At 44.7% G+C, this 17,019-nt stretch overlaps 1 pseudogene; it reads right to left on the bottom strand.

Moving 5' to 3' along the window:
- LOC115105138 (dnaJ homolog subfamily B member 6-like) overlaps positions 1 to 17,019 on the bottom strand; it is a 73,423-nt pseudogene that overhangs the window by 52,329 nt on the left and 4,075 nt on the right.

Raw genomic sequence — 17,019 nt, forward strand, 5'->3', positions numbered from 1 at the left:
ATCTCATCCAATGGTGGTGTATGCGATCAATAATAATTTTGTTAATAAAAAAGGTCATATGCAGCTCTTTTAAGTAACTTACTGTGATTGTTTTCCATGAAAAATGCCATCCCACAAAAACAGGTTGGAATTTCCGGCGGTCTTTTCAAACAGCTCTGACACTAAAAGTGCATTTTCACAATTTCACAGTGTTATTCCAAGCTCAGTGTGTAAATACATATAAAATACAGAAAAAAGCATACCTTAGATTCCACAAGCCTAGCAGCACTAATGGGCAGATCATACTCTCACAATCATGATGCCGTTTTAAAAGTGTGTGTGTGTGTGTCAGTCATTCACAACATATTACTGGCAAAACAACAATACGCACAAGACTCATCAGTTCTCTAATGACAATAGGGAACATTGATCAGAGGTGTGTGTGTGTGTGTGTGTGTGTGTGTGTGTGTGTGTGTGTGTGTGTGTGTGTGTGTGACCGCAAGCTTCCAAGAAGAGTGGAAACTTTCGAACGCCTTGCAGTTAGCACTCTATCGGTTTCTACTCCGTTTCTATAATTAGTCTACTACATCCTTCGGAGTGTCACACGTTACTAACGTCAACATGCCGGGGTACTCACGCTTTTTTAATGTCCTCCGCCGACGTGTTTCTCTGGACCCCTAAGATCTGGTAATATTCTGTCATGGCTGTTTCTCTCTGTGGCTCCTTCTAGGTCAGCAGTCTTTAGCCGTCGCTCTGCAGAGGGAGCAAAGCATGGTCTAAAAACAATGTGGAGGAACTCAAGGAGGAAGCAAAGCACAGCAAAGTGGGCCCATGACAAATGCAGCCATGTGCGACAGCTAAGAAACCTCCCCTCTGGCCCAAAAGGGCTAGAAGACGGGGGAGGGACAGGGTATTTCACAGTGTGGCAAAGCTAAACAAAGTAATCAACTGCCCTGAAAATAGAGCCCTCTTAAGGGAGAGAAAGCGATGAGCGGCGGACGGGACTGAAGCTAACATTAGCTCTAATATTACTATACAGATGAGGTATAGTGGATAACCTGCTAAAAGTAAGGTTGAACGTTCAAAATTGCTTAGGGAAGGACAAATTAAGAACTGAAGCCACAGCCATAACACCCAAGTAACCCTTTTTCATAAGCATGACTTTATATCATAAGCAGCCTGGAGCAACTGGCAAAACATGTCCAGAATCAAATATACTTCCATCCGATACAAGTCTTCCATTTCATCCCTGGTTAATATGGCCCGGTGAGAGGCAACTTTGAAAAGAGAATAAACTCCAGAGTAAGCCGTTGTCTTCCCCTATCAATTTTCAGTGTCAACATCACTCCACCACCACACCATCAACCCCCACTCTCACCCCAGCAACACTATGCAATCTCAACAGCCCAATTACAACTCAATTAACATAAACTCGGCAAAAAAAAGAAACGTCCCTTTTTCAGGACCGTATCTTTCAAAGATAATTTGTAAAAATCCAAATAACTTCACAGATCTTCATTGTAAAGGATTAAAACACTGATTCCCATACTTGTTAAATTAACCATAACCAATTAATGAACATGCACCTGTGGAACGATCGTTAAGACACTAACAGCTTACAGACGGTAGGCAATTAAGGTCACAGTTATGAAAACCTAGGACACTAAAGAGGCCGTTCTACTCACTCTGAAAAACACCAAAAGAAAGATGCCCAGGGTCCATGCTCATCTGCATGAACGTGCCTTAGACATTCTGCAAGGAGGCATGAGGACTGCAGATGTGGCCAGGGCAATGCATTGCAATGTCCGTACTGTGAGACGCCTAAAACAGCGCTACAGGACAGACAGCTGATCGTCCTCGCAGTGGCAGACCATGTGTAACAACACCTGCACAGGATCGGTACATCCGAACATCACACCTGCGGGACAGGTACAGGATGGGAACAACAACTGCCCGAGTTACACCAGGAACGCACAATCCCTCCATCAGTGCTCAGACTGTCCAATAGGCTGAGAGAGGCTGGACTGAGGGCTTGTAGGCCTGTTTTAAGGCAGGTTCTCACCAGACATCACCGGCAACAACGTCGCCAATGGGCACAAACCCACTGTCGCTGGACCAGACAGGACTTGCAAAAAGTGCTCTTCACTGACGAGTCGCGGTTTGGTCTCACCAGGGGTGATGGTCGGATTTGAGTTTATCGTCAAAAGAATGAGCGTTACACCGAGGCCTGTACTCTGGAGCGGGATCGATTTGGAGGTGGAGGGTCCGTCATGGTCTGGGGTGGTGTGTCACAGCATCATCGGACTGAGCTTGTTGTTATTGCAGGCAATCTCAACGCTGTGCGTTACAGGGAAGACATCCTCCTCCCTCATGTGGTACCCTTCCTGCAGGCTCATCCTGACATGACCCTTCCAGCATGACAATGCCACCAGCCATACTGCTCGTTCTGTGCATGATTTCCTGCAAGAGAGCAATGTCAGTGTTCTGCCATGGCCAGCGAAGAGCCCGGATCTCAATTCCATTGAGCACGTCTGGGACCTGTTGGATCGGAGGGTGAGGGCTAGGGCCATTCCCCCAAGAAATGCCCGGGAACTTGCAGGTGCCTTGGTGGAAAAGTGGGGTAACATCTCACAGCAACAACTGGACAATCTGGTGCAGTCCATGAGGAGGAGATGCACTGCAGTATTTAATGAGGCTGGTGGCCACACCAGATACTGACTGTAACTTTTGATTTTGACCCTCCCCTTTGTTCAGGGACACATTATTCCGTTTCTGTTAGTAACATGTCAGTTTTTGTATCAGTTGTTGAATCTTGTTATGTTCATACAAATATTTACACGTTACGTTTGTTGAAAATAAACAAGTTTATCTATTACATCTACTATGAAAATTAATTAAATCCTTTTTATAACAGGTTGATTCCACAGAAAACTGTGTGTGTGTGTGTATATATGTGTGTGTCCGCATTCCAAGCATGTGAGACTATAGAATCAGATGTGGAGTAGAAGTGATTTTAAATGAAGTGGAACAAATATACAGAAATAGTTGATGAATTAAAATGCAGACCACATGGGGGTTTTGCCTGGCCTGGACCTGGCAGCTCACACCACAGAGGAGATGGTATTCTCAGCATGTTCTGCAAATTTCACCAACCTGGCAACCTCAGAAAGGAGTAGCAGATGGAATCTCACTCGCATAACAGCACAGATAAGAGATCTTCTAGCATGTAGAGACTAGAGCATACATAATGTATTCCTAGCACGTACAGTACTAATCAAAAGTTTGGACACACCTATTTATTCAAGGGTTTTTCTTTATTTTGACTGTTTTCTACATTGTAGAATAATAGTGAAGACATGAAAACTATGAAATAACACATATGGAGTCACGTAGTAACCAAAAAAGTGTTAAACAAATCAAAATATAATTTATATTCTTCAAAGTAGCCACCCTTTTCCTTGATGACAGTTTTGCACACTCTTGTCATTCTCTCAACCAGCTTCACCTGGAATGCTTTTCCAACAATCTTGAAGGAGCCCACATATGATGAGCACTTTTTCTTCACTCTGCGGTCCAACTCATCCCAAACCATCTAAATTCGGTTGAAGTTGGGTGATTGTGGAGGCCAGGTCATCTGATGCAACACTCCATCACTCTTCTTCTTTGTCAAATAGCCCTTACACAGCCTGGAGGTGTGTTGGGTCATTGTCCTGTTGAAAAACAAATGATAGTCCCACTAAGTGCAAACCAGTTGGGATGGCATATCGCTTCAGAATACTGTGGTAGCTATGCTGGTTAAGTTTGCCTTGAATTCTAAATAAATCAACAACAGTGTCACCAGCAAAGCACCCCCACACCATCACACCTCCTCCTCCATGCTTCATGGTGGGAACCACACATGCGGAGATCATCCGTTCACATGCTATGTGTCTCAGAAAGACAATGCGGTTGGAACCAAAAATCTCCAATTTGGACTTGGACCAAAGAACAGATTTCCATCGATCTAATGTCCATTGCTCATGTTTATTGGCCCAAGCAAGTCTATTCTTCTTATTGGTGTCCTTTAGTGATTTCTTTGCAGCAATTCAATCATGAAGGCCTGGTTCCCTCCTCTGAACAGTTGATGTTGTGATGTGTCTTGAACTCTGTGAAGCATTTATTTGGGCTGAATTTCTGAGGTGCAGTTAACTCTAATGAACAGATCCTCTGCAGCAGAGGTAACTCTTGGTCTTCCTTTCCTGTGGTGGTCCTCATGAGAGCCAGTTTCATCATAGCTCTTGGTGGTTTTTGCAACTGTACTTGAAGAAACTTTCAAAGTTCTTGAAATTTTCCGGATTGACTGTCCGTTATGTCTGAAAGTAACGGAGGACTGTCATTTCTCTTTGCTTATTTGAGCTGTTCTTGCTATAATATGGACTTGGTATTTTACCAAATAGGGCTATCTTCTGTATTCCACCCCTACCCCTACAACTGATTGGCTCAAATGAACTTTTTACAAGGCAAAACTGTTAATTGAAATGCATTCCAGGTGACTACCTCATGAAGCTGGTTGAGAGAATGCCAAGAGTGTGCAAAGCTGTCATCAAGGCAAAGGGTGGCTATTTAACACTTGTTTTGATTACTATATGTGTTATTTCATAGTTTTGATGTCTTCACTATTATTCTACAATGAAGAAAATAGTAAAAATAAAGAAAAACCCTTCAATGAGTAGGTGTTCAAACTTTTGACTGGTGCTGTATAGACTAGAGCATACATAATGTATACCTAGTGTTAGAGCTGGGTAATAAATAGCCTTTTAAAGTATACTGGTATGAATCCACATATGGTATGGATCCTATAATGATAAATTGCTACAGTGCTATATAAAGGAAACATTCTACATATTGGACAACTTCAATGTTAGTCTAGTCCTAGTTTGGTTAAGTATAAAACAAATCAAAATGGAAAACGCCCATTAAAACCACTTAAAATTATGGGCTGTGTTTATCATGTGTCTCAGAGTAGGAGTGCTGATCTAGGATAATTTTTGCCTTTTAGATCACAATGAATAAGATTACATACACAGAGGGAACCTGATCCTAGGTCAGCACTCCAACTCTAAAATGCTTGATCTAACAGTAGAGAGTGCTGAAGGAGATCCGTCACACAACACAGGAAGAAATCTCCCTAATTTCTTTACTGTGGCCTCACATTGTTCAACACCTAATCATTAAGGCTAGTTAGGAGTCATTATGTGAATAAGGCTGGTAATTCCCTGTGTATTTTGAAATCACATACAATGTTTAAAAGTGTATTGATTAATTACAGAGGGAGTGTTGAGAAAGAAAGAAAGATTGAAAAAGAACGAAAGAAAGAAAGAAAGAGAAAGACAAAGAGTGAGAAGCAGTGAACAGGACATACAGAGATAGAGATTAGGAGAGAGAGCGAGAGCGAATACAATACCTCGGTAAAATGGCCAGTCATCTAAATGGCACACGCCCTATTGAGCAAGATCACCACAAAATGTCAATAGCTCAAGGTGCTTACCTACTGGTAGCCATGAGGCTGTTCAGCAGAGACAATGTACTAACAGACAGAGGTATCTTAAATCATGGTGTTAGGGTTTCTATGCATCCCTTAGACAGCAAGTCCCTTAGACAGCAGATCCCAAGGCAGTTAACCCACTGTTGCCCGGGCGCCGAAGACGTGCATGTCGATTAAGGCAGCCCCCCGCACCTCTCTGATTCAGAGGGGTTGGGTTAAATGCGGAAGACACATTTCAGTTGAAGGCATTCAGTTGTACAACTGACTAGGTATCCCTCTTTTCCCTTTCCCAATGGTAGATGGACACTGAGCAGTGAGAACAGACCTGAGGTACAGCGCTATGCTCTAGCGTGCCTCCCAAAATGACACCCTAGAGAGAGAACAAGAGCGAGACACAGATGTTTCCAGATTAATCTACGCTGGAAGAAGCTCTTTGCTGTACAATGGCCAGCAAATGATCTTAAAACAAACTTGACATGTCTCCACTAACTGCTCCAGCAGTCTGAAGCGCTGCATCTCAGTACTAGAGGCGTCACTACAGACCCCGGTTTGATCCTGGGCTGTATCACAACCGGCCGTGATTGGGAGTCCCATAGGGAGGCGCACAATTGGCCCAGCATTGTCCGGGATAGGGATTGGTCGGGGTAGGCCGTCATTGTAATTAAGAAAAAGAAAAAGAAAAAAAGAAATATATATATACACTGCTCAAAAAAATAAAGGGAACACTTATACAACACAATGTAACTCCAAGTCAATCACACTTCTGTGAAATCAAACTGTCCACTTAGGAAGCAACACTGATTGACAATAAATTTCACATGCTGTTGTGCAAATGGAATAGACAATAGGTGGAAATTATAGGCAATTAGCAAGACACCTCCAATAAGATAGCCCTATTTCCACTTCTCAGTTCCTATGCTTCCTGGCTGATGTTTTGGTCACTTTTGAATGCTGGGTGTGCTTTCACTCTAGTGGTAGCATGAGACGGAGTCTACAACCCACACAAGTGGCTCAGGTAGTGCAGCTCATCCAGGATGGAACATCAATGCGAGCTGTGGCAAGAAGGTTTGCTGTGTCTGTCAGCGTAGTGTCCAGAGCATGGAGGCGCTACCAGGAGACAGGCCAGTACATCAGGAGACGTGGAGGAGGCCGTAGGAGGGCAACAACCCAGCAGCAGGACCGCTACCTCCGCCTTTGTGCAAGGAGGAGCACTGCCAGAGCCCTGCAAAATGACCTCCAGCAGGCCACAAATGTGCATGTGTCTGCTCAAACGGTCAGAAACAGACTCCATGAGGGTGGTATGAGGGCCCGATGTCCACAGGTGGGGGTTGTGCTTACAGCCCAAGTATGATTCTCAATCAGAGACAACGAACGACACCTGCCTCTGATTGAGAACCATACCAGGACAAACACATAAACGCAAAATAGAAAAACGAACATAGACTACCCACCCCAACTCACGCCCTGACCAAACTAAAACAAAGACATAACAAAGGAACTAAGGTCAGAACGTGACAGTTTCGCTCTCAGAGTGTTCAGAGCGCACACAGTGGACGCTATGGCCGAGGAGTAGGGTTGATCCGAGCGTTCAACTGCAGTCAAGCACCCAAGCTAACTGGCTAACATTGGCTAGCTACTTCCAGAAACAAATGAGAGAACAATTCACTCTTACCATTTTACACGCCCTACCAGAGCTGGTTTGGCTGTTTTCATGTTACATACTAGAGGTCGACCGATTAATCGGAATGGCCGATTAATTAGCGCCGATTTCAAGTTTTCATAACAATCGGAAATCGATATTTTTGGACACCGATTTGGCCCAATTTTTTTTTTACACCTTTATTTAATCTTTATTTAACGAGGCAAGTCAGCTAAGAACGCATTTTTATTTTCAATGACGGCCTAGGAACGGTGGGTTAACTGCCTCGTTCAGGGGCAGACCGACAGATTTTCCACTTGTCAGCTCGGGGGATTCAATCTTGCAACCTTACAGTTTGCTAGTCCAACGCTCTGACCACCTGCCTCTCATTGCACTCCACGAGGAGCCTGCCTGTTACACAAATGCAGTAAGAAGCCAAGGTAAGTTGCTAGCTAGCATTAAACTTATCTTATAAAAAACTATCAATCAATCAATCATAATCACTAGTTAACTACACATGGTTGATGATATTACTAATTTATACATTTTTTACATTTAAGTCATTTAGCAGACGCTCTTATCCAGAGCGACTTACAAATTGGTGCGTTCACCTTAAGACATCCAGTGGAACAGCGACTTTACAATAGTGCATCTAAATCTTTTAAGGGGGGGTGAGAAGGATTACTTTATCCTATCCTAGGTATTCCTGAAAGAGGTGGGGTTTCAGGTGTCTCCGGAAGGTGGTGATTGACTCCGCTGTCCTGGCGTCGTGAGGGAGTTTGTTCCACCATTGGGGGGCCAGAGCAGCGAACAGTTTTGACTGGGCTGCGCGGGAACTGTACTTCCTCAGTGGTAGGGAGGCGAGCAGGCCAGAGGTGGATGAACGCAGTGCCCTTGTTTGGGTGTAGGGCCTGATCAGAGCCTGGAGGTACTGAGGTGCCGTTCCCCTCACAGCTCCGTAGGCAAGCACCATGGTCTTGTAGCGGATGCGAGCTTCAACTGGAAGCCAGTGGAGAGAGCGGAGGAGCGGCGTGACGTGAGAGAACTTGGGAAGGTTGAACACCAGACGGGCTGCGGCGTTCTGGATGAGTTGTAGGGGTTTAATGGCACAGGCAGGGAGCCCAGCCAACAGCGAGTTGCAGTAATCCAGACGGGAGATGACAAGTGCCTGGATTAGGACCTGCGCTGCTTCCTGTGTGAGGCAGGGTCGTACTCTGCGGATGTTGTAGAGCATGAACCTACAAGAACGGGCCACCGCCTTGATGTTAGTTGAGAACGACAGGGTGTTGTCCAGGATCACGCCAAGGTTCTTAGCGCTCTGGGAGGAGGACACAATGGAGTTGTCAACCGTGATGGCGAGATCATGGAACGGGCAGTCCTTCCCCGGGAGGAAGAGCAGCTCCGTCTTGCCGAGGTTCAGCTTGAGGTGGTGATCCGTCATCCACACTGATATGTCTGCCAGACATGCAGAGATGCGATTCGCCACCTGGTCATCAGAAGGGGGAAAGGAGAAGATTAATTGTGTGTCGTCTGCATAGCAATGATAGGAGAGACCATGTGAGGTTATGACAGAGCCAAGTGACTTGGTGTATAGCGAGAATAGGAGAGGGCCTAGAACAGAGCCCTGGGGACGCCAGTGGTGAGAGCGCGTGGTGAGGAGACAGATTCTCGCCACGCCACCTGGTAGGAGCGACCTGTCAGGTAGGACGCAATCCAAGCGTGGGCCGCGCCGGAGATGCCCAACTCGGAGAGGGTGGAGAGGAGGATCTGATGGTTCACAGTATCGAAGGCAGCCGATAGGTCTAGAAGGATGAGAGCAGAGGAGAGAGAGTTAGCTTTAGCAGTGCGGAGGGCCTCCGTGATACAGAGAAGAGCAGTCTCAGTTGAATGACTAGTCTTGAAACCTGACTGATTTGGATCAAGAAGGTCATTCTGAGAGAGATAGCGGGAGAGCTGGCCAAGGACGGCACGTTCAAGAGTTTTGGAGAGAAAAGAAAGAAGGGATACTGGTCTGTAGTTGTTGACATCGGAGGGATCGAGTGTAGGTTTTTTCAGAAGGGGTGCAACTCTCGCTCTCTTAAAGACAGAAGGGACGTAGCCAGCGGTCAGGGATGAGTTGATGAGCGAGGTGAGGTAAGGGAGAAGGTCTCCGGAAATGGTCTGGAGAAGAGAGGAGGGAATAGGGTCAAGCGGGCAGGTTGTTGGGCGGCCGGCCGTCACAAGACGCGAGATTTCATCTGGAGAGAGGGGAGAAAGAGGTCAGAGCACAGGGTAGGGCAGTGTGAGCAGAACCAGCGGTGTCGTTTGACTTAGCAAACGAGGATCGGATGTCGTCGACCTTCTTTTCAAAATGGTTGACGAAGTCATCTGCAGAGAGGGAGGAGGGGGAGGGGGAGGAGGATTCAGGAGGGAGGAGAAGGTGGCAAAGAGCTTCCTAGGGTTAGAGGCAGATGCTTGGACTTTAGAGTGGTAGAAAGTGGCTTTAGCAGCAGAGACAGAAGAGGAAAATGTAGAGAGGAGGGAGTGAAAGGATGCCAGGTCCGCAGGGAGGCGAGTTTTCCTCCATTTCCGCTCGGCTGCCCGGAGCCCTGTTCTGAGAGCTCGCAATGAGTCGTCGAGCCACGGAGCAGGAGGGGGAGGACCGAGCCGGCCTGGAGGATAGGGGACATAGAGAATCAAGGGATGCAGAAAGGGAGGAGAGGAGGGTTGAGGAGGCAGAATCAGGAGATAGGTTGGAGAAGGTTTGAGCAGAGGGAAGAGATGATAGGATGGAAGAGGAGAGAGTAGCGGGGAGAGAGAGCGAAGATTGGGACGGCGCGATACCATCCGAGTAGGGGCAGTGTGGGAAGTGTTGGATGAGAGCAAGAGGGAAAAGGATACAAGGTAGTGGTCGGAGACTTGGAGGGGAGTTGCAGTGAGGTTAGTGGAAGAACAGCATCTAGTAAAGATGAGGTCGAGCGTATTGCCTGCCTTGTGAGTAGAGGGGGAAGGTGAGAGGGTGAGGTCAAAGAGGAGAGGAGTGGAAAGAAGGAGGCAGAGAGGAATGAGTCAAAGGTAGACGTGGGGAGGTTAAAGTCGCCCAGAACTGTGAGAGGTGAGCCGTCCTCAGGAAAGGAGCTTATCAAGGCATCAAGCTCATTGATGAACTCTCCGAGGGAACCTGGAGGGCGATAAATGATAAGGATGTTAAGCTTGAAAGGGCTGGTAACTGTGACAGCATGGAATTCAAAGGAGGCGATAGACAGATGGGTAAGGGGAGAAAGAGAGAATGACCACTTGGGAGAGATGAGGATCCCGGTGCCACCACCCCGCTGACCAGAAGCTCTCGGGGTGTGCGAGAACACGTGGGCGGACGAAGAGAGAGCAGTAGGAGTAGCAGTGTTATCTGTGATGATCCATGTTTCCGTCAGTGCCAAGAAGTCGAGGGACTGGAGGGAGGCATAGGCTGAGATGAACTCTGCCTTGTTGGCCGCAGATCGGCAGTTCCAGAGGCTACCGGAGACCTGGAACTCCACGTGGGTCGTGCGCGCTGGGACCACCAGATTAGAGTGGCCGCGGCCACGCGGTGTGGAGCGTTTGTATGGTCTGATCTTTATCTAGCGTGTCCTGCGTTGCATATAATCGATGCGGTGCGTATCGTTGCTCCAATGGGTACCTAACCATGAACATCAATGCCTTTCTAAAAATCAATACATGGAAGTATATATTTTTAAACCTGCATATTTAGCTAAAAGAAATCCAGGTTACCAGGCAATATTAACCAGGTGAAATTGTGTCACTTCTCTTGCGTTCATTGCACGCAGAGTCAGTGTATATGCAACAGTTTGGGTCGCCTAATTTGCCAGAATTTTACATAATTATGACATAACATTGAAGGCTGTGCAATGTAACAGGAATATTTAGACTAATGGATGCCACCCACTTAGATAAAATACGGAACGGTTCCGTATTTCACTGAAAGAATAAACGTCTTGTTTTCGAGATGACAGTTTCCGGATTTCGACCATATTAATGACCTACGGCTCGCATTTCTGTGTGTTATTATGTTATAACTAAGTCTATGATTTGATAGAGCAGTCTGACTAAGTGGTGGTAGGCAGCAGAAGGCTCGTAAGCATTCATTCAAACAGCACTTTTGTGCGTTTTGCCGGCAGTTCTTCGTTGTGCGTCAAGCATTGCGCTGTTTATGACTTCAAGCCTATCAACTCCCGAGATTAGGCTTGTGTAACTGATGTGAAATGGCTAGCTAGTTAGCGGGGTGCGCGCTAATAGTGTTTCAAACGTCACTCGCTCTGAGACTTGGAGTGGCTGTTCCCCTTGCTCTGCATGGGTAACGCTGCTTCGAGGGTGGCTGTTGTCGTTGTGTTTCTGGTTCTGGTTCGAGCCCAGGGAGGAGCGAGGAGAAGGACGGAAGCTATACTGTTACACTGGCAATACTAAAGTGCCTATAAGAACATCCAATAGTCAAAGGTTAATGAAATACAAATGGTATAGAGAGAAATAGTCCTATAATTCCTATAATAACTACAACTTAAAACTTCTTACCTGGGAATATTGAAGACTCATGTTAAAAGGAACCACCAGCTATCATATGTTCTCATGTTCTGAGCAAGGAACTTAAACGTTAGCTTTCTTACATGGCACATATTGCACTCTTACTTTCTTCTCCAACATTTTTTTTTTGTTGAATGATTTAAACCAAATTGAACATGTTTCATTATTTATTTGAGGCTAAATTGATTTTATTGATGTATTATATTCAGTTAAAATAAGTGTTCATTCAGTATGGTTGTAATTGTCATTATTACAAGTAAAACAAATCGGCCGATTAATCGGTATCGGCTTTTTTGAAAAATCATAATCGGTCGACCTCTATTACATACTGCTTTAATGCTATGCGGCTCGTAAGGATAGCGTAGGTAAAAAAATTGTCAGCCAACATAACGTGTAACTTATTTGAAAAGTCATTACATTGCTCAACATATTCTTAACATGTCATAATTAGTTAAAACAATGAATTTTATCTGCTTTCGTCGGACTTCAGATGCAAATTTTCCGTCATTTTCTTCAAATAAGAAAACGTTGTGAAACCACGCCCATTTTCTGAAGAATTGCATTATGGGCCCTAAAACTACAGCGATAGTGTCCACTGCTTGTATACTTTGTATTTTGGTGAATTTAGTACAACATCTGGGAACTTCTGGCATACTAACTATGTCCATACTCAATTCACATCACAAAAAGTATGGTTAGTGCGGATAGTATGAGTTTTCAAACACAGCTCATGATTCCACTCCACTAACGATGGGTCATATCAGCCCTCGTCCTCAACTAAACCTGAAACCGTTGTGCAGCCCATGTTGTCCAAAGATAGACGGACAAAAAGCGACCAACGAAAGTCCTATACATGTTCAAAGCTAATTTAGCCATGTCAACTATATTTATTACTAAACGTCAATCACACATGGGCCCTAGCCCAGATTTAAAACAAACTGATAAATGAATTATATTTGTCAAATAATGCCTTCTTAACTACATAAACAAACTGATAAACAATTAAATCAACTTTGTAGAGTGATCAGTTACCAGTTCCTCTAGTAGTCCAGTTGTATCCTGTTTGTTTGCTATTAATAGCCTCTGTGCCCTTTTCTGTTCTGGAGTGAGAGTGAGTGAGAGAGAGACATGGCAACAGACAGATGACGGTTCCTCTCTCAGATGAAGGCTCACACACCACTGGGGTTTCGAATGGGAATTAGTTGTGGACAGCGAAAAGGTCAAGAATGTTCCAGGAATTAAAAAGCAGACCGTTTGAGCAAGCGTTGATAAACGGTGATAATGAATCTCTCTTGTCCTTCTGTCCCGCTCCCTCGCTCCCTTCCAATAGAACTAGATCGTGAAAAAGACAGTCGTGCTCAAGGCACACATTCACAGCTGAGAGCAGAGCCCTTGTTCATGAAGTGTTTTATCATGGGAATGCGGATATAGGATCAGTGTTGCCTTTTAGGTCATGATCAAATCAGATTGCATGGACAGGGACGACCTGATCGTAGATTAGCACTCCTACTCTGAGACACTTTTCATGATTGTTTGGCTCTTTCATTTTCTCCACAATTTACATTTACATTTAAGTCATTTAGCAGACGCTCTTATCCAGAGCGACTTACAAATTGGAATCATCTCAATGTCTTGAATCAAGGCTCCCTCCTCCCCCATCATTCCCCTCAGGCAGATTTGTAATGCTAGCCAGAGGATCAGACTACTCTCTGTGCTTGCGTGCGTGTGTCCGAGCAATGAATGTGGGTCCATCAATCCCACACTCCTATTTCACAGGGGTGCACCTACACCTGGTATCTTTTGATCTGCAGAAGGGGAGGCACAAGCGCTCACGCAAGATTTGGTTCTTGGTTGCAGAGTTTAGGTCAGATCCTACATTACATCCATCTACTATCAATTAACAAATATATTTGATCCATATATGCAGAACGGCAGCACAACAATGTTGCAGTAAAATCCCAATACAACAAGTGAGTGTAACAACCTGTTAATGACCTGTATGTTATGAATGCCTATATGTTATGAATGCCTATATGTTATGAATGCCCAGACAGATGGGGCTGGAGAAATGTAACCACTCAAATTTATAGATAGAGCTATCGATGCAAGGACTGACCATACATGATATCAGTGTAAAAAAAACGTATATTCTGTACAGTTTATACAGTGTGTAAACAGGATGAGCAGAATGAATCCAAACAGAGCAGAGCTAGGTGGGAACTAACAAAGAATTTCCATTCTGGTTCCACCACTCGCACTAGTCTAACATCTAAACCTCTCCCCCCAGAACCTAAATGGAGGGCTCTTGCAAGATTTGATTCTGGGTTTCCGAGACCAACTGACAGGTGTCTTCACTGACATTTTCAACATGTCCCTGATTGAGTCTGTAATAACAACATGTTTCAAGCAGACCACTACAGTCTGTGTGCCCAAGAACACTAAGGCAACCTGCCTAAATGACTAGAAGGTATTTGCACTGGTGACAGACAATGCTGCGAACATGAAGGTGGCTTGGTCTAAAGTGGGAGGAGTCCTACCCTCACATCACACCCATTGGCTGTGCTGCTCATGCATTGAATCTGCTCCTCAAGGACATCAAGGCATTGAAAACAATTGATACACTCTACAAGAGAGCCAAGGAAATGGTTAGGCATGTGATGGGTCATCAAGTTATGGCAACAATCTACCTCACTAAGCAAAGTGAGAAGAATAAGAGCACCACATTGAAGCACCCCAGCAACACCCGTTGGGGTGGTGTTGTCATCATGTTTGACAGTCTCCTGGAGGGGAGGGAGTCTTTACAAGAAATGGCCATATCAGTCTGCCGATATGGACAGCCCCATCAAGAGGATCCTCCTGGATGATGTATTTTGGAAGAGAGTGGTAAGCAGCCTGAAACTCCTGAAACCTATAGCAGTAGCCATTGCACAGATTGAGGGAGACAATGTCATCCTGTCTGATGTTCAGACTCAGCTTGCAGATGTAAGAGAAGAAATCTATACTGCTCTGCCCACTTCACTGTTGCTCCAAGCAGAGGAAACTGCAGTTCTGAAATACATTTAAAAAAGCATGAAGACTTCTGCCTGAAGCCCATACACGCCACAATGTAACGTAAACTCACTCACTTTTGTACATCGCCTTGGTCCGTACAATTTACCTTATTTTAGTGCCCAAAAAACATAATACTTCCAGATCAACTGTAATGTAAATACCATTGTAAAGCACAATTTCTCCCCTTTCCAACAAATTCCATTACGAGACCTTCATGATGCCCATCTCTGCATTATTCAAGAAGGCAATGAGCTCCATCAGGTCTTTTTAAAAATGGCGGGTGGGGAAGCGAAACTAATGCGTGGTAGTGAGGACAGATGTCATGTGGGAAAACTGCTTTTTTTCACTCGATCTCTCCAACTTATCACCTTATCGCCTCTAAAATGTAAATAAAACACAATAAAGAGTTTATATAATGTGTCATTACATACCTATTTGAAGGTTTGTGTCGAATTTGAATCGGGTTTTTAGGGCGGTGCTAAAGTGATCTTAGAAGTAAACAGCGGCTTTGAGAATGATGATCGCATGCTGTGATGATGCAAAAAACAACTAGGTATCCCCCCTTACTCCCGTCACTGTCCATTTCTTGTTTTTAAACGATGAGAGAAGTGCTACACCTGGTGGAGAGAGATTGTAAGACAGAAATAGTTGCTTTATGCGTGCTGTACGTTACTGCATGGCAAGTCATGATGTAACGGAGGGTCCGTTTTTTAAACTTTTCTCCAATACTATAGAGCCATTACCATGTCGATCAACGCTTGAATAGAAATGTAGTTCCCACCCCAGATGTTGAAGTCAACACAATCGCTACAGTCCCATTAGTTTTCTTTGCAGCCTCGTTTGCGCGGTTGCGCACATTTGTATGGAATGGGGTGAGTTTACGTTACATGTTGGACCCCAAGTATGCTGGCAAGAGCATCCTGTCTGGTGCAGAGATGAACAAGGCCTATGGTGTCGTCAATACAAATCTATTTACAAAGCCCTTCTTACATCAGCTGATGTCACAAAGTGCTGTACAGAAATCCAGCCTAAAACCCCAAACAGCAAGCAATGCAGGTGTAGAAGCACATTGGCTAGGAAAAACTCCCTAGAAAGGCCAGAACCTAGGAAGAAACCTAGAGAGGAACCAGGCTATGAGGGGTGGCCAGTCCACTTCTGGCTGTGCCGGGTAGAGATTATAACAGAACATGGCCAAGATGTTCAAATGTTCATACATAAATTAATAATAAATCACAGTGGTCGTAGAGGGTGCAACAGGTCAGCACCTCAGGAGTAAATGTCAGTTGGCTTTTCATATCCGATCATTCAAGGTGGTCATCACTACCGTGTCTCACCACCTTAGCCTGGATGATGGCAAGGTTCTTGGCAGTCTGGCAAAGTACACTTCCAAGCAAGGGCTTTGGGATGGAGATGCAATATGGCAATCATGCCAACATATCTCATCAGCCACCTGGTGGAAGGGACTTCCTGGATCTGAGGATGTTTCCCCTGTTGCCTCCATCATCCTGCAAATCCCACCAACATCAGCCGCCTCAGAGCGCAACTGGTTCTTGTTTGGGAACACACACACCAAAGCACGCAACAGGCTGACCAATACGAGGGTTGAAAAATTGGAGGCCGTCCAGGAACATTTTAGGCTTTCTGAGCCTGACAACAAGCCATCCTCAACAAGGTTGAAAAGTGACAGTGAACATGAGGCCTCAGAGTCTGATGTTCAAAAGGTGGACCTTGAGGAGGTCCAGGGAGAGGACACGGAAGCCTGAGAGGAAGACAAGCAAAGCTTTAGTTTCTACAGTATCATTTTACAGATGTATGTTTTTGGAGATCATTGGGGATCATTCATTATTCCCTTTCTTTTGTTGTTCAGTGAAATCATCCCATGTGAAGAGTCAACTCATTTAATTAAAGTTCAATTCATAACTAAATTATTAAGTGTTTTTCATTTGGAAGGATTTAATCATTTGCAATTATGTCTACTTATGATAAGGTAAAAGGTTTATGTTTGTCTCCATATGATATGGTAAATATATCCAATGCAAAAAACATCTACATTTAAATGGTATTAATATGCATATATTTCCATTAATTCCCCTATATTCCAGTTAATTCCCATATATTTCCACGGGAAGTTCCACCTCTGAATATTCCCCAAAATGTGCAACCCTTTGTACAACACACTTGACAAAGCAGTGATCGAACAGAGTTTGTCTGCACAAAAAAATGTTTACACAACTGTTGGGTCACAAGAATATCAGTTGTATCATAACCATTG

The sequence above is a fragment of the Oncorhynchus nerka genome, linkage group LG22 (assembly GCF_034236695.1).
Source record: "Oncorhynchus nerka isolate Pitt River linkage group LG22, Oner_Uvic_2.0, whole genome shotgun sequence".
Classification (NCBI taxonomy): Eukaryota; Metazoa; Chordata; class Actinopteri; order Salmoniformes; family Salmonidae; genus Oncorhynchus; species Oncorhynchus nerka.